Below are 19,456 nucleotides of genomic sequence, written 5' to 3'. Positions count from 1 at the left end.
AAGAAAATGGTTTCTGACCTCATCATTTCAACAGAAACCCATAATCTGAACATAATGCAGGTTGTGATATACCCCAAGTCTGGAGGCAACATCTGAGAGAGAAAGGAGGAACAGCCATGGCCATGGATTAATTGCCAGACCCCCATTAGCAACCTGAGACTTGTTGCTGTTTAACCCAACAGGCAGCTAAACACTACACAGCTGTTTGCTCACTCCCACCGAGTGGGATGGTGGAGAGAATCAGAAAAACGTTTAAACTTGTGGGTTGAGGTAAAGACAATTTAATAGGAAAGAAAAGGAAAGGGGAAATAATAATAATAATTATAGAAGAACATACAAAGCAAGTGATGTGCAATGCAATTACTCACCACCTGCTGACCAATGCCCAGCCAGTTCCCTGACTTATTTTCCCCCGAGTTCATTTACTGAGCGTGACGTCATATGGTACAGAATATCCCTTTGGTCAGTTGGGGTCAACTGTCCCAGCTGTGTCCCCTCCCAGGTTCTTGTGCACCACCAGCCTCCTCACTAGCAGGGCAATATGAAAAGCTGAAAAATTTCTTGGCATAGTATAAGTACTGCTCAGCAACAAACGTCGGAGAGTTAGCAACATTATTCTCCCTTAAATCCAAAACACAGCACTGTACCAGCTGGTAGAAATAAAATTATCATAGCTGAAACCAGGACAGAAAATAGTGGGCCTCTATTTCTCCAACATGGCTTGATAGACTTGGAGACTTTCATGTTCTTGGCTTACTAAATGTGGCTTGATTGTCATAATCACGTGGGGAGCGTGTAGCTTTTGTCAGTAAAAAAGTGCAAGTACCAAAAATTCGAGTGATGATGAGTACAGCATTTGGACTATAGGTTACACACCTGTGTCTGTTTAGAAACTACCACAGCACAAGAGGGTGGGATTGACGCACTGAAGCAGTTGGGGCTGAGGACATGGCACTTTGACTGGGGAGTTTTGTCATATTAACTGATCTTTCCTACAGTTTATGACCGTTAAGATAAAACTCTGATCTACATCTCACTTTATGAAAAAGGGTGCTCGTAATGCCTTCCAGAATACTAAAACATTGATTCCTGGGTACTTGCCCCTTGTTAGGGTAAACAATATAAAATACAGAGTATCTAACAAGGTTCATGCTTGTTTGCCTTAACACTAGACCTTTAAGAGGATTTCATACATAATAAATAATGAAAACAATACTAATTCCTTAAACTAATAAAAGGAAGACTTAGTAGGACATGATCACAAAAAACAAAATATAGAAAGGGTTAATAACGTGTCAGAGCAAATTAATTGAAAATTGTAAATGAACTCTGATGGACTCTTTTCGCATTATTAATCTTAACAATGGTATTGCAAAATGTTTTTGGTTTCTATGTCTCTTAAGACATGCATGCATCAGATATTTCAGCTTTCTTTATATTTAAAACAACAGAAAAAAAAAATGCTTACATCAGGGGTGTCAAACTCATTTTCATCGGGGCCCACATCAGCCTCACGGTTGCCTGCAAAGGGCCAAATGTAATGTAAGAAATGTAATGTAATAAATGTAGAAGTAGTTATATTTATACAGTACTAAAATTACATTACCAGCTTTATATGTTACGTTACTATATTACGTTTGCAGGCTGTTTCACATGTACTATCAGGCTAAAGAAAAAAAAAGGAACTGAAATGCATGTCTCTGTAAAGTTGTACTAAAACTTTCTTTAGTATTGCATGGAGAACTTTTGATATCATAGAAATAATAGTATTTAAGATTATTCATAGTCTTACTTATGATGATTAATATGTTAATTTGATTTTTCATCTTTTGTTCCATTACTTTGTTTTGCCTTTGACTATCTAGCTATACATTTAAACTCTCATTATTTCTTGTGTAACTTTACCACTGGAAGTTACGGCAGAAGTATTTTGGAAGAGTTTTATTTTCACTTCCAGAATACTTTAGCCTTTTCTTTCTCTCTTTCTTTCTCACTTTCTCTCTTTCTTTTTCTCTTTTTTTTTCTTTGGAAGTTCACTATCAAGTGTTTGACTTCCGGCATAAATGATGTGAAGTTTCTTCTCATCCTTTGTGGGTGTTTTCGTAGAACTCTAATTTTATTCTTAGAGTAGCAGACTTATCATTCTTCATGTTTCATACCACTAACTGCTTTCTTCTTCTTTTTTACCATCAATAGGTGCTCTGTTCCATTTGCTTCATCCATTTATGCATGATTTTGAACTCGGAAGAAGTGATAAATGCTGTATCCCGTTTATCACTCAGCTCTTAAGTCATTCTGACAGCAGAAACTGGTGTTCCAATTTGCCAAGGTTCATTAGGTCATCAGAAAGTGCTAGCAGGAACACCTTGCCACCTCCAAACTTACTGCACTAAATGCTGTGCCATTAAATGATCCAGTTCATGAACTGGTCTAAGAGAGTGTCCACCAGAGCTTATAATAACACACAGAAGTATTCTGTCTCGGTGGATGTTGAAATTATTACCTCTCATTGGCAATTCAATGAAACTATCATTTTTCCTTGCAGTTCCTCTTCTTTTCCACCATATGTTCTCCTTAATATAAGCTTCTGTCACTCGCCATGAAACAGGCTTTCTGCAGCTCCAGCCTAATGTTTGCTGCCCGTGACTGCTTTCTGGTTCAGTTCTTCCTGATGAAGGAAGTTCATCATCAATGGAGGCTTGTTTCTTCACCATCATACAGTTTGTATTTTTTTGTTACGTGTGTACAATTTGCAGCTGTAGTTGAATGTTGCATAAATAATATGATTAATTAGCACTTATTACTGCTTTACATTTCCTAAGTACTGCACAAACTAGCTAATCAAGCAGTTAATAAACTAATTAAGCATAAACAACATGCAGTGACAGGAGTTGTTTTCTCTCTTTGTTCTTGTACAATCCTTTTGCGTATACGTATGCTGTGAAGTCTATAATCAAAAATATGTATAAAAATTTCTCCTGATTAGGCGATTTCTTCAATTTTTCTCACAATAAGATATAATTGAAAACTAGTGCTTGTGTAGCTTGATATAATAAACCTGATTACACTGTGTGGGGGTTTTAAAAAGCTTTTTACTGCAACCTGTGTTCCCATTCAAATCAACAGCAATGTTGACAGCCAGTGTGAGCAGAGATAAGCCAGCAGCAAACTCCTGCGACTAATGTACCACGCTCATAACTCCGTAAGATTGACTTGATGGATGTTCCTTATTAGTGCATCAGCTCTATTGATAAGGTAGTTTGAACTAGCATAAGATTTTGTTCTCAACTTGCCAGGGTGGAAAAATACATGGCTCCCCTTGACTAAAAAAAAGTGTCAATTTCTCCGCTAAAGAAAGGAATGTTTGATTGTGCAGGACATAACACACAGTCTCTCCTGTGCCTTGACTAAGACAGTCCAGTTTTGTGGGAATTCATGCAGAAGTAAACTTCCTGCATTTTCCCAGACGGTGTAGCATGTTGAAAGACAATGTTGACAGCTTTTTTTTCATGTTCAGTGTAGTATCCAGAGCCCTGTTTGACAGGTTTGAAGACTTGAGTTTAAGTACAGCCAATGGATGATGACCAAACAAAACAAATTGCGCACTGTATGGGAAAACCATTACCCAGCCAGATGTTTTAACCATGACAATTTGCAGGGATAGTCTCTGTCATATATCCACAGTGATGTTTTGCTTTGGCTCCAAAGCAAGTGTGGAATGAGATTGGCTAAATGAGGAGGGAGAAAAAGAAAAAAAAAAAAAAAAAGAAAAAAGAAATAAGACACTTTTTCATCAGGAAATGGTAAAGAGAAATAAATGTGCTCTTAAATATTTTGAAGATGGTCTGTTACATTGACTGATTTGTGTTATAAGAATTGTGACTTTTATGAAAGTTGTGATTAGATTATCAAAGTATCCCCCTGTTTGCAGATTTCTAATTGTGCTGCACAAGTCAAGTTTATTACATGGCATATTTTCAACTAACTGTGTAACTGAGAATTTCTGTCTGCAACAGCTGGATGCAGTTTTTTTAACATGTTCAGTATCAAAAACTGCTCAAATGCCTCATGATTGCTATTTAGGCTGAAAACAGATTTTTGGCATTTCAAAGCAAAGAGAATTTTGATGATTTTAGGAGTAGGACTTCATACAATAGAAACACGAGCTGGACATGTTTAAAATTTATGTACAGATTCTGGAAGATGTACTTAGAAGCTGTCTTCTTTTTACTGTATACTGTGAAAAAAATACACCTTGCTTTTTTGTTTCCTATTTTTTACTGCCTGTCATACTATTTTGAGGTAGAGAGGATTTAAAACTTATATTGTGTTTAAAAACACAATAATTCTTGTGTTGCACTGACGTATTTGCTTCTAGACATGTTCTCAGAAGTGAGGGTGAAGTGGTAAAATGTAAAGACATTGTGAGGAATATGAAGACCAGTATAATTCAAGCAGCAGCATTACACGTTTGGGGAAACGTCATTTCAGGTACACTAGTTTTTAAAAACTGGCAGATTTGTATTAGAACCATTTCTATAATGTACAGATTACGGTCAGATACAGTCAGAAATCACATATAGATGCACAACACTATGGGAAAGAAAAAAAATTGTTGGTTTTTATAACATTTAGCTTGACCCTGCAGTTGTGAAGAAATATGTCTCTATAAGTATTAAATGGACTGGCCAGTCCATTATGGAATTGTTTTATATAAAATAATTGTGTGCTAAAATTTTTCTTACTTGTTCACTTCATTAGGAGCAAGAGACAAGCTGACTGACCTTGACTGTTATTGTGTTCTAGAAATTTCATGAGGCTATTTTATATATTTTCTTTCATTGCTCATTGAAACTAGGATGACATTGCATGTGTGCTAGGTGCCTGGTTGCTATGTCAGGACACCTCTCATCCTTCGCTGACCTTTTTGCACGGCAGCCACAATGCTGTTTGGGTTGGCTGCTTGGCTGTTCCTCTGCAGTCAGTGCAGGGTGAGAGTTTCACCTTGCTGTTAGTACTTGTGAGGCCAGGCAGGAGCAAGGCAGGGTGAGGAGTGATGGAAAGGAGTAGCACAGCAGCTGTTCGGAGTGAGCATGACCACAGGTGTTGCCTCTGGCCGTTCTTCCCTTGCTCTCTTGCTTGTTGTGCTCAGATTTTTAACTTTCTCTCATCCCTTTATTGCAGCTGTTTTATAACTATTCCTGTCTAAAATATATATAGGCTTCTCGAGATGGTGGTGGATAGAGAAGATGGTGGGTTTATGACTTTTTTAAAAAAATTTGTCTCTGTTTTCGTTTTTTGCCTGCTTTTGAGCCAAGTCCTATATACACATACCATGAAAAATCTCACAGTGGCACAGTCTTGGGTGAGGAGCTGTGAAAGCCTCTCCTTATTGCAAAACAGGTTTAGAAATATTAAGGCTTTATATAACTGATTTTTTCATTTACAGTGAGGAGCAAATTAAAACCATCTACCTCCAACTAGAAGAGATTGTAGAACTTCCCACTGGTGCTGATGCAGGAACATTTCATAGAGAATATTATATTCCTCCTGTGGATTGATGTTGAGGGAAAGCCTGTGCTTGGGATTTTTCTTTTATGTCAGGTGCAGACTTATAACTCAGTTTCAAAATCAATTAATATTTATGAGGTTGGGGTGATAAAAATACAACTGCTGTGAGACAATGAAATGCCTGTCATTCACAGGCTGCTATATAGTAGTATAAATATATATTTATGTTTGAATTAATTAAATTGTATTTAAATTTTTCTCTGTGTGCTTGTAAACATATACCAGCGCATATCAGCACTAGTGTACATTGTTGACAGCTGACATGTGTGGTCAGCATAATTTTAGACACATTTCATTTCTTGCATAGTACTTATCTGAGGTTACCACTGATCCAGAATTTAAATTTGTTTCTCATTGGTGTGCTAGCTACTGAAATCAGGTTTTCTCAAGGCATGAATTATTTCTGCTTTGTATGCAGAAACCAGGAAATACCAGTAGTGATTGTCTAGTGCCTTCCTAAAGTAGCATAATTAAAAATCACACTTTGCAGTGCCCTTTAATTGGCATTGATTTTAATCCTTTACTGTTAAATAGCTTCAGGTTGGCTTCTGTTCAGTTTAGAGTAAAGTATAGTCAGAAGACTGTGTCTGTACAACTGGTGACAAATACAATCAGCCTAGAAGTGCTCATCTTCATTGCCTACCTTGCCCAGTAGGGTGATGGAAGATACGAACAGCTTATTATTGGCAACTTAGTGCTCCAGTTGTCTTGGGGAAAATAAGTGGTTTGCTCTGATTAGGGACAAAATCTTAATGTGTTATTATGTTATTACCATAGATCAGGAGCTGAGCTGTAGATGTTGAAGTATTGCATTAATATTTGCTGTGCTTAGATAGCTGAATTGGCAGCATATTTAAGTAGAGACTTGGGCTTTCTTATTATTTACTTAATTATATTTGTAATTTACTGTGGCTCAGTACTCAGCATGATTTTTAATTGTCTGAGGATGACTGTTAATTTTACAAATGAGGTGGAATAAGTGTGTGCAATATTGCAGCCTTGGCTTCATAGGAAAAAGGTTGAGTTTTGTGCTCATTGCTAAGCTTTATAGTATTCCCATTACTACTACACTAGTATGGTTCTAATTAAATTTTTAGAAGTTCATTTGCCAGTAGACTGCCAGTTACTAGGCTCTCCTCATTTCTGTAATTATTACTACTTTGCTATAATTTGGGTAGCAAATATGTGAGGTTTCTGCCTAGAGCTTAAAATGTTAAAAAAAAAAAAAAAAAAAAAAAAGCTAGTGGTTTAATATGCACCAAATCATGTTCTGAAAGAGACCTCTTCTGAATATCTGAGGTTATCTGCTGTTTGCGGCCTTGTGTACCCTCATTGAAAGGGTGCACTGTATATAAGACCCTCTAAGTGCATAAGACTCTAAGTGCATACTTGTAATGGAACATATTTGGGCCATTAAATTAGGTCAGTATCCTGATTTTGCTTGCAGAAAAATGGATAGTCACGCACTTTTACTACGAGTTACTTAGTAAAAATATCAGAAAAACATGGGAAATAAATAATAATAATAATTTTTAAACAAAACAAACAAAAAAAACCCACAACAGGTAAATTGACATGACAGCAGAGCCCCAGAAACGTTAAGATGTACCATGTGGAAGAGAAATCAAGTGGCTTACTAGGTAATAAAACCCTTGAAGACCTGTCCTTCATTTTTGCATTGAAATTTAGTTTAGTGATAATGCTCACACTGTGAATTGGTGTTCCGCACAGGAATGGTACAGATGCGATTAGAGTCTATTTCTTAGAATTACAGAATCGCAGAATAGTTTCCATAGAAAGGAATTATAGGCAGTCATCTAGCTGAAGCCCTGGCTCAAGCAGGACTAATGTCAAAATTACATCAAGTTTCTGAGCGTCTTGTTCAACTGAGTGTCCAGCATCTCCAAGGATAGAGAGGCCACATCCTCCCTGAGCACCTGTTACAGTTTATTATTTGTTCCTGTTCTTCGCTGCACTTTTACCAGGTGTCATTCTGACCAGATCTGGCTAGAACCGCATAGTGGGGATTAAGTTACTATTTGGCACCTAACAGCTGGTTTTACAGGCTCTGCTTTTTGTAAATGATCTGCCATACCATATCTGTGTAATTTGAGTCACTGCTGTGTGCTAAAACTGAACCAGAAACTGAGGGGATTCAGGATAAGACTGATCCCTGCTATGGTGATGAGTACAGGCAATGAAGCAGTCTCAGGTCAGTCCATAGAGTGAAAATTCAATTCATAATCACGAAATCACAGAATGTTAGGGGTTGGAAGGTTACAATGTCAAGGTCAAAAGTCCATTGTCCCATGTCCTGTTTCATGCATCAGAGACCAAAAGAAAAATTACAAGAATGTGGCAAACATATTCTCTTAGATTTCAGCCATCTCGAACTTCGGGTTTTTCTGAACTGGATGTTCCTGAACATTTATAGATAGCTAAATTTAGGTGAATTAATTTTCCCACACCTGTCCTGACCTCTTGAGGGCACGATTTGATGTTCATGACCTCCTGTGACAGCGATTTCCACGGCACAACTGCATGTTGAAGAAAGAGCAATCTTCCTTTGTTCATTTGTTCTCCTTCCTTTGTTTTTATGAATGTCATTCTTAAACAGATTAATTAAATGCCTTCTAGTTCTTGCACTGGTCAGAATGAGGCAGTCAAAAAAAGATGGCTTTACTAACCCTCTCCATACTAGTCATGTTTTAATAATCTTCCGTGATTCAGTTCACTCTTTGAGACTAAAGAGTCTTACCCTATTCATTTGTTCCTCATGCAGAAGTCATTGTGTACCTTCCATCGTCATCTTGCTCTTCTGTGAACCTTTTAAGGCAGTATCTCTCTGATTAAATAAAAAGTTTAAAAAATTAAAAAATAGGGATAGTGGGCAGAGAAGACTGGCATGCATGGACATACACAACTAAGAAAGATCAAAAGCAAAAGGCATGAAGAATTAAAACAATTTAAAAACTATTAAAACAATTTAATTGGACTGTTGACTTGGATAGTGCTGTATGTAGTACAGAGCCTCAAGCACACTAATCTGTGACCATCTCTCAAAACTGTATCAGAAATACTTACATGTTTGCAGAAAGTTCCTCTCAAATTTTGTCTCTTTTTCATTTTAGGCAGTGGTTTACAGTGTGCTTAACACCCATGTGATACAGGTGATACCTTTATGTTGCCTGGCCTCAGTCTCTCTGTCAGCACTAAACATATCTGACAAGTTTAGGTTCTCTTATCCAAGTGAATGCTACCAGTTAAGAGAAACACAGTTGAGCCCAGCTTCAGTGAGATTCTCAAGCAAATCTTCAAATATTGGAGTTTCAATGGGTTCAGAGAAGTCCTTAAAATGGAAGGCTCTGCAGGACCTGCCTGATTTGATCCTTTAGAGATTTATCTTTGAAATCTCCCTAAGGGGATCTTTTGTGGAAAAATAATTCCACTGTACTTGTTGCAATTAAATATACTCTGCCAATTTTATACTCTCAAGGAAAATCTGAAATGATGATGTTGTAGTCAATATTGTAGTCAAATTAAAGCCTCTCTCAAAAGAGATCCTGTCAACTGGAAATCTATGCATGTCTGAAATGATTTAAAAGTAATTTCTGGTTCTGTACCTCTCTTTTGATCTCCCAACTTGGTTTTACCATGATGTTCTTCTGCTTTAAACATATATTTCTACCCCTTCGGACACAAAAACCTACACAACCAAAAAAGAAAAGTGAATTAAAGACCAACTGTACAGAAAGAACTGTAAAGTTAGTTTTAGACTTACAAAGAAATACACTAAAGATGGACATATACCTCAGGGGAGAGGCAGGCCCTCAAAGCCAGCTATGCACAAAGTGCTGTCATTGGAGCACTGGTGGAATGTGTTTCAATTCAGACATTAATTTCAGAGACTCTGAACGAGTGCCAGAATTTAGTTCATCTTGGAACAGGGTCTCATAGTAAATAAAAAGACAGTAACAAAAGACAGGCTGCAGTCTTCATCAATTTGGCTGCTTTTGAATTTAAGGAATTCCCAGAAATAAACTTGTGCTGCGTACAGAGGCTGTTCCTGTCCTCTTAGCAGTTATTTGGAAGAACTTCAACCCAAAGCTTGTTGCTTTATGAAGATGTGCATCCCATTTTCAAAGGAGTTCATTTAAGAAAGTTTTCTTGGCTGTGGGAAATGGGACATAAGATTGTCTGATGGGGTTGGTTTCTTCTGGCTTTATAAACATGAGTTTCTAATATTTGCAGGTTATTTTTGCTCTGAAAATTTTTACTTGCTTTTTCTGACAACTGGTGCCCAATAATTAACTGTGGTCTGTGTAAAGGTGTTTCTCTGGATGATCATGAAGAGAGTAGTATCACTTTGGAGTTTTCAACACATCAAACAAGTTGTTTTACTGAATATACTTCATTATAGTCTGAGACTAGTACCAAAGCAGACCTAGCCATACATTTTTTTTCTTTCTTTTAATATGCTTTACAGTAAAAGTTTGATAGGAGCTGTTAATTGCTATTGCAGAAAGAAAAAAAAAAAAATATGCTTCTTCTGTCTTGTACGTACGAATTGTTCACATTACAACAACAACAAAAAGCCTAGAATAAAATAGGTTAGACCTTTAAGTGATGAGAAACAAAACTGGAAATAGTGAGATGACTCATACAGCTCATATATAGAGCACAGAGGAAAGCCATTTATTTCTGTTATTCTCAGTATTTAGTACTGGAAAACTAAGAACCAAAAAGCATATATATCATTTTCCTTGCCAGAGGAAGAGAATGGCTTGGAAATAAGTATTTTCAATTTATATAATTTAAAAAATTCGTATATTGTAATGTGCAGTGATTTGCCATTGCAATTTTGTCCACCACTGATTGGATGCTGGTGGGGAAGCACCGTGAAACAGCTGGGTGGTTGGTCAAGTTTTCTCACCTTTCTCTGCTTTTCCAGACAGAGGCAGCAGGACTCCATGGTGCTTCTGTAGTGTGAGAAAAGGTTGTAGCAGGATGAGACTGGGAGGGAGATGAGCTTGCAGAGACTCAGTAGATTCACTGAGGCAATCACATACAACTAGTCTTTGCATCTTTCTGTAAAAGAACTGCCAAACTCTTCATCCCTTGCGCAGGGAGAGTAGAATATGTGAGATGGCACCACGAATGCAGCATTATGCAATCTAAATATAATTTTTTGGTGCCTTTTTCTTACAAGGAGTACAGTGTGGTACCATGTGGAAATTTTGCCACTGACCGTTGATACAAAGCCTCTCAATATTGCTGTGATTTTAAATGAATACATAGCTTCTTGGCATGTTGATAATTTTATCTTGGTTCAGGCTAGTAGTTTTAACTGCTACACTTTGATTGTGTTTCAGAACAGTCAAGCGTCAAATATTGGAAGTGACATCTGAATTAAAGAGTGTGTTAAAAATCTCTTCCTTCTTCAACTATTGAAACAAACTGAAATGGAAAACTGACTAAAGGAGGTAAGTCCTTTTTTCTTATTCTTTGATCATTCTCCTTGATCTGTCTCTGCATCACTTTTATTCATTTTTCTCCAGATTTTCTTGTAAAAGGCAGGAGGCCAAATTATTGCACATTCTGAACTGCTTTAGTGGAAATGAAGGTAGCTTGATAGCTTGCTATTTTGGCTTAGAAAATGATTTCTATGATAACCCATCTTTGTACTTATCTAAGTGTGCAGGCTGCAGCGTTAGTATCAGGTGCCTTTGAAGGTTGTCATGAACAATTTTCATGTGTCTGACGTGAACATAAAAATGAAGCATTAAACTTCAATGTTGAGTAGAGCCCCATAGGACTAGATGTGCCACAGTTGTGGAGAGAGCATAGAGAGCATGAGAGGAAAGGATTGATTTGGCCTGGAGCAGTATAAGGAAAGAGAGGGATCAGAGCCAAAAATTAAGTATGGAAGACAACATGAGAGAGTGGTTGCAGCATCTTGGATTCAACATTAAAGTGGCCCAGAGAAGCTTTGGTAGCAAAAGAACTTTCCTTTACACAGTTGCGCAGCTTTTTTTTTAACACAAAGACAGGACCTTACTGTCCTGGTAGACATACTGAAGATAAGCCAACCTCTGGCATCTCTGACCTCTTGAACACAAAGCAAGTAGTGGTGAAATGTCGACATGTGGTGAACTTTAGGTATTTCACAAAGCTAATCATATTGAGACATTAAAATCAACAGTTCCCTATGCTTTATTTTATTACCATCTGACAGACTTAAACATGCATGCACTAGAGAGAGTATTTTTAATTTATATGTCTTTTTAAAATGGTGGTCATGCTGCTTATGATTTGATATGATTTTAAAAGTAACTCTTAGAATTATGATAATTCTACTGTTTACAGTTCAGTAACAAGCAATTTAAGTATAATGTTAAATTAATATATTAATTATATAATTGGCTATAGGTATATTGGGATGAGTTAGGTATGATACTATACTTCAATTTGTAAATTTCCCTGGAGTGTAAGTTTAAGATATTGAATAAAATGTCTTACATCTCTGGAATACTTTGTATCACTTTGTATCACTCCAGAGTGATCTTTACTTATTGTTTTCCCTTTATGTAAAAAATTTCAATGGATATCTCACTTAAAAGACATCTAAGTTCTTTCTGTTAGAGTGTTATCTAATTACGCAGCAGTAGAAACCGCTTTGTATTTTAGCAAACTTACTATAAGAGGAGAAAATACCAATGCTGCTGCAACATTTCCATAGCCATAAAACTCTATCCATGATGATTTCTTACACATAATATATATGCTTATTTGATCCTGTATGTTACATATAGAGCATGCATATATGTACTTATAGGTTGCAAGTATATATTTCTAAGGTTACGTATATATTAGAAAAAGTGGTGCATTTTCTTTGCAGAGTAGGACTTGGAATTAGCCTGTATTTTCTCACAATGTAAACTGACAGGGTCAGTTGAACTATCTTTGTCTAAGTTTGGCCATCTGTAAAAATCTAGAACTTGATTGAAATGGCAACACAATGTTTGCAATGATGTGATTTTCTCAAGTAAAAATTGGATGTTTAGCTTAGGAATTTGTTTTTCACAGTAATACATTTACTTATTACTTATATGTATTTATACCGATCACTATGCATTTTCATACACCAAGAAAAAAAAAAAATCTATCCCCTCAGTTCCCTGTGGTTTAGATAAAATTACTATCTCCAGAATTCCCAGTGTTCAGTTTCTTACAGCTGTGCTCAACTTTGGCTGTTCTGTGCACCTGGATTTGGGCATGTGTCTTTTTGAAGGACCAAGGATGTTAAGAATGATGCAATAAGAACATTATTAAGACTGTGTGTTCACTTCTGCAAAAATTAGGAAATACGTATTGTCAATTCACATGCATCATGACAGATGTTTTCCAGCAACAATCTCATATCCAATTTTGCTTGTAGTTTTACTCGAAGTTCACCTGAGTATTGGTGGTTCCCTTTTATAATTATTAAGTAAACTTGTGATTTAGTTACATTGTCAAATTTCTTCCTTCTTATGACATTTTATAGACTCTACCTATTCAGTTGATCCACTCAGTTCTGGATAGGGTATTTAAGATTTTGAATAGGGTATTTGTAGCTGTATATAGACACACACGCTCCTCCTTATATAGCAACCCTCTGCTTACTCAGAAGAAGCAAAGGCACCAACACTTGGGGGGCAGAGTAGAAACTTTTTTCGCTGAGTGTTTGGAGGTGTAAAAGGGAATTTTTTCAATACAGATGATCATTTGGAGAATGCAGAAGGGAGTGATTTTTTATTGTAAATACATTAGGGTTTTTTGAAAACTAATTGCTTATAAAATGAAGGAAATGCTGGGGGATACATCAACATGAATGCGACCAAAACACTGTTAGAACTACACAAAAAAATACCATTAATTTTAGAATAATCTGAATGGACAAAACAACAGAAGCTAATTAGTCCTGTGAAGATACAGATGCTTCTCAGAAGAAACACCAGATTCTGTGAGGTTTCCTACCCATTTATTGCTCTTCTGTGAAGGGGACGTTTTGCTTAGGGCAAAACAATGTGAGGTAGGGGCATAAGAAATCTCTTAACAAAGGAATACAAAAGGAAACATTATGTCATTGAAGAAGGTATTTTGACTAGTGATACATTTATTAGAAATAACGGGGTGTGGTCCATTTATTTTCATAAGGAATATATCATCAATGTATGTTGCTCTATAGTGAATTTTGTTCAAGAGAGATGCAGATGGAGTTTAAATATGCCATTAAATCAAGACATTTACATTTATCAGCAGGGAGATGACTAGGCTTTGAAAAATTCAGATAAGGAGAATCTATATGAAATGTGTTACGGACGCAGAAGAAATTGAACTTTAATGAGAGCAAACAAAAGGAATATAATTAATCCTCTTCAGGGAGAATGTATGAAAGAAATGTAAATCTTAAGGTCTGCCTGTCTTATCGGAAGATAGGGTAGTGGATGTTTTGTGTGATCTAATTATGCAGCAGGCTCAGGCTCTTGAAAATATTCTTCCTTAGAGGAAAAGGACACAAGACATAGAGAACAAATTAACAGTTAAAAGATACGATGATCTTTGATGCAGTACAAGAGGAAGTGTAAGGTATTTTACTAATGTTCTTGTGAAGGTAACAGCTGTAATGAGAAAAATTAGAAGTATTGCCTCAGGTAAAGTACAGTGAGAAGGCACAAAAGCTTAGATGAGGCAAAGGTTACTGTAATCAAATATAAAATAAAAACAGCTTTCAGATGCTAATTGAAACCTGATCATGACTTGCTTGGGGTTTTTTGAAGAAAAACTAAGACAAGACTTCTTATTATAGCTTGAATGGTAATTCCCTGATTGGATATACAAAGCCTATGAATCAGAGAAAATAAATTTAAAGGACAATGAGATAGACAGGTGAATTGTCTTGTCTATTAGATAAAACAGGAAATTTCAAATGAAAATGCACTTTATATATTCTGCTTCCATGGCTACTTATGGGAGAACCAAACATCAAAATAAAAGATAGGGATAATTATGCTAAGCAACAGTATGTATACACCAAGAGAGGCATGATGAAATGTAAAGAGCCAAATACATTTTTGCATCCATGGCAAGGTGGAGTCCAGGGAATATACGTAATGTTTTGGGATGATCTTCATACTGAAATTATTCCTAACCACTCCTTAGATTTGAATGCTGTAGTGACAACAATAATGTCATAACTCTGCAAAATCATGATCTGTGCAGATATAAGGGAAATGTTGTTATAGTAAACAGGTAGAGAAAAATATCAAAAACTGCAGATAGAGAAGTGCCGAGATATAAAGTATTGTATCAAAACTTCCATTTCTATTGATAAACAGGGAAACAATCATTAATAACTAAAAACTATAGAGACTTTAATAACCAGAAACTATAAAGACTTATCTTTGAGTAATAAAAAATGCAATGAATTTGCTTAGACAAGTTAAATATTTAATTGGGGAAAAAAAGAAAAAAATAGAGAAGAAGTTTGATATTCAGTATAGCTAAGGCCATCACTTTTTCTTTATCAGTCTGAACAAAATTTCACTTTGTCACAGCTAGCAGAAATAGATAACAATTCCTCACAGCTATAATAATTTTTTATATAAATTTGTTTCAGAAATGCACCTTTCATCTCCTGCCTTTTGACAGTCAGTGTCACCCAGTTATTTGTAGGAGAAGTTGTGGTCCTTCTTCCTATGCCATCATCCCATAAATCAAAATTCTGAAAAGGTTTTTGACAGCATGGTATGTTACCAACTGTAACAGGATTCTGCAGGTGGCAGCTTAATGCACTACTTGGGATTAAAAATAGGAGAGGGTCACCTTTCTATTCCAAATATGGCCACTTTAGGGCCTACTTCATTAAGGTACTCACATTCGACAAAGGTGTAGAAAACTGGAGAGACTTTGGAAGAAGCCACAAGATTGGTTCAGTTCAGACTAAAAATACTAGCTGGTTTGATTCAGTCTTTTGGGGGGTGAATAGGGCTGAAGTTGGAAAAAGATCTTCTTACTGTGGAAGACAACAAAATACTGAGCTTCTGAGACTCAGAAGCAATGACAAAAATATCCAGTACATGTAAGTTAAACCTAGAAATGGAAGCAAAGTGCATATTTTTAAGCAGGAGTAAATACACATTGGAACAATTTACCAAGCAGTGCTGTGGATTCTTGTAACTTAAAAAATATCATTTGGCGTTAAGGCTAGGATTGCTGAAGCAATTTAGGGAATTAGAGGCTCAAACATCCTTGAAATGTACTCATTAAATTTACCAAGATCTCTTGGGTTCCTCTAGAAATACAGCAAAGCTAAAAGCAATATGCTGCTTTTGGTTTACAAATGGGGCTTGGTCCAAGGTGTTGCAGAGCAGTGTGAGATGGTCCCTGATGTGTTACACAACAGGTCAAACTGTGTGACCTCTTTTGTTCACAGAGTCAGCTCATTTATTTATTTGTGAGAATAGCTAAAAAATGTTCTGGCCTAATAGGAGCTACTTGAGATTGCTATTGAAGTACTTATACCCCATCTGTTTAATAAGAGTCACTCATGTTGCAGTAATGGGATGCTATTCCACCTCTGTTCTTCTGCTGCTGATAGGGAAAAGACCAGAAGACCAGGCTTGTGTGCATGGGTGGCACGGAGCAGCTGAGCAACAGTTGTTCTTTCTGGTTGTCTTTCAGCAGCTGATTTGATTGCCCAAACAGGAATTGTCAGTCATGTTTCAGGACCTCCTCTGTGGTCTGAGTGTGTTGACAAGATAGATGTATTATTTCTTGGTTTTCTGTCATACTATCTATATAAAGAATTTGCTTGAGACCATTGTCTCTTACTAGGAAAACTGATCTTAAATGAATGAGTCTGGCTGCCTTGATTTTACCTCCATGAGCATTATGTTGAATTAGGACCTACGCAGACATATTAAACATCCAGTCACGCACCAGTACAAGCAGTAAGTTCACTGTCACTGGATACTACAGCCCTTAATGTAAAAATTATCTATTTTCTTTCCTTTTACACTTCACTGCCTAGGGTCTCTATGGCTAAGAGCCACCCATCCTGTAAACCAGATCTGTAATCAGTACAAATACTATTTACAAACCCATTTCCTAGTATTATTTTTCAGAGATATGCATCTGACATAGGATGGTCATGGAGAACAAAGTAAAGCTCATTTATGGGTGAGGATGATCACTGTATCACTTGAATCAGAGCTGGATTCTATTCTGAGTGTTTTGTACTCACAAATCCGAGTTTTTTTAAGGCTCTAGAAATCCTGATTCTGCCTCATGAACGCTAAGTATAGAGTAGTAACCTAGAACATTGAGGTTTTAGGGTTTTTTCTTGACTCAACAGGTTTTTAAACTTACTTTTTTTTGTATAAAAAACCAGACATGTCAGTCCAGTGTTAAAAAGTCAGTGTATAAATAATTGTAATTTACGTAAAAGTTAATGGAGTTGAGTGTAAAGTGCAAAGATAAATAAGTGCTTATGTAGCTGTTGATGTATCACATATTTTGGAAATTTGTTTATCCAAGATGTCAGTGTGACAAGAAGGTTATTATATTAGTTTGTTGGGGTTGTATCAGTATATAAAAGCTATTTGTCATCTTTATGATCTATATATCATTATCAGAATAAAATTATACTGATTGCTGATTTTCTCATTGTTATCATGTAGATCTTCCATGTGGTCTATCAAGTCCAACAAGGAGATGAAGCAATATGTATTTCAGACAAATTATTGATAAGAAATGCTGTGTGTTTTCTTCACATAGCTTATAAAAGTTCAAACCAAAAAGCAGCTGTTGTGATGTCCAGTGCTGGAAAATTAATTAGGTGTAAGACAATTTTAAAATATCTTATTTTTTTAAAGTCAGGACATCTCAGCAAGGTACTTCAGTTGAAGGTACCCATTGTCCAAGCAGTTGGTTATTTCTTGTTAGTGACTGAGAAACTGAAAGTGCAGAATATTAGCAGTTTGGGGGGTTTGGTTTCTGTAAGTAAACAAGTAATAACGTGAGCCAAAAAGTTATATATATCTTTGTTAACTTCAATAGCTTTATAATACATCAGTTCAAATTATATGCTCTAATGTTCCCCTGTGTCTCAGAGAAGTGTCACGCTTTCCTGCAACACTATTGTGACTTTGACTTCAGAGCACTGCATGAAAATGCCCTCTGGTCTAGAGGGTACATGGCTTCCTGGTGGATAGACCTTGTTAAAATTAGATTTTAAACACAGTAAAAGTTGAATTGTGCTGTTTTATAATAAACTAAGTTCACTTATTGATTTAGCCAAATGAGTCTGAGAAACGTTTGCAGAGAGTAAGTCATGTAACTATTATATCATATTTCTTTATATTACATTATATATGTGTGGTTATGCGTATGTGTATATCTAGTTTCCTAAAGCATTTTGTGAAAATACCAAATAAATGTAATTTTTGTCTTTCTATCTGATTTTAAAATATAACTCAGAAAGTGTATTCAAGGAGATGAGGCAAGCTAGCTGTCCCAGGAGGTACAAACTGGACTGATTAGATCAAAACATATTTTCTTTGATATGTGATGTGGAATCTGTCCAAAAGCAAAATAATACTGGCAAGACTGAAGGCATTCAGTATGAATTCAAGAAATAAATAACACCACTGGTTTGAAATATGACTTTAAGTAACTATAGAACTTCTTAGATTTAAGATCAGGAGCAATCTGACATAAGAGAGATATATCTAAGCAACTTTGTAGGAGGTACAGCTGTTTTAATGCACCAGCAATAAGCAAGCTATGATACTAAAACCAGCACCTCCATGCAGATGCTTTTGAACCCTTGTAGGATTGTTCTTTTTCCAGAGGAAATTTTTAACAAGGATGAACTTTGTCCTGCAGCAAGATTTCTGATCTGGCTTTGATCCTTTGATACTTGGTGACACCAGTCAGGTTTCTTGAAGTATCACAAGAGTTAGTGTCTTAGAGCAACAATAAGCAAAGGAGAACACGCTGTGGGGAAAGCATGACAGAACCAGACAGAACACAGCATAGTTTTAGAAATTACCTTATTTGACAGAGCATCTGGTTTAGGGTTAGACAAATTACTACCTTGAGACTGTTTGGGTAATGAATTGATCTCTTGTTGAGATATCAATATCCTGAGTATCTGACAAAACAGAAAATAATTGCTGTATCCTACTATCCTTCTACTACAAGAGTTTGTTCATCCTGCACTGTCGGACTGTTGTAGCCTTCAACAATGTGGTGGGTTTTTTATTTTTATTTACTAATCTTTACTACACTTGATATTATGGTAAGATTGTGTACTTGTAGAACGTCTTCTCCGAGTAATTGTTTAGCTGTCAGGGAACAAGAGAAAATCAATAATACCAATACTTTTTAGCTTGTAAATACTAAATTAAATGTTTCTTATATTAAGTAGCTCTCATATGTACAGCTCTGTATCGCTATTGTATTTTCATTATATTTATTTACTCAGTGGTTTCCTAATATTTACACAAATTAATCATAATGAACTAAAAGAAAACCTTTTCTTCCCTCTTTCTAAAATGTTAGATTGATGACTTTCTGGAAACACATACCTAGCATAAATTTAATTATCTGGTTTCATCTTAGATTAGATATTTGATTTGTAATTAAAATCCAAATGGTAAAACAAATTGAGAATGACAAATATAGTTTATTGAATCAGTATGTCACTATTTTCCTGTATTACAGCTGTTCTGTCTCCAATGCTGTTTCATTTGATTCACTAATTATATACACAATATTGTTATGTTGTGGTTCTTCATAATAATTTTGGTACTACGTCAGAGGTCCTTCTTCATTAGAA

The 19,456-nt window shown here is 36.0% G+C and overlaps 1 protein-coding gene across 3 annotated transcripts in view; it reads left to right on the top strand.

Annotated features, from left to right (window-relative positions):
- The window catches only part of DLGAP1 (DLG associated protein 1), a 408,595-nt gene that overhangs the window by 145,317 nt on the left and 243,822 nt on the right, over positions 1-19,456 (top strand). For all 3 annotated transcript variants that reach the window (XM_065832405.2, XM_071804221.1, XM_065832404.2), the window contains one exon: positions 10,944-11,054. The gene's annotated coding sequence lies outside the window, so the exon portion shown is untranslated. The remainder of the gene's footprint in view (positions 1-10,943; positions 11,055-19,456) is intronic.

Source organism: Patagioenas fasciata, chromosome 2 (assembly GCF_037038585.1).
Source record: "Patagioenas fasciata isolate bPatFas1 chromosome 2, bPatFas1.hap1, whole genome shotgun sequence".
Classification (NCBI taxonomy): domain Eukaryota; kingdom Metazoa; phylum Chordata; class Aves; order Columbiformes; family Columbidae; genus Patagioenas; species Patagioenas fasciata.
The sequence above is the reverse complement of the archived record's forward strand: the minus strand, read 5'-3'. Positions and strand labels throughout refer to the sequence as shown.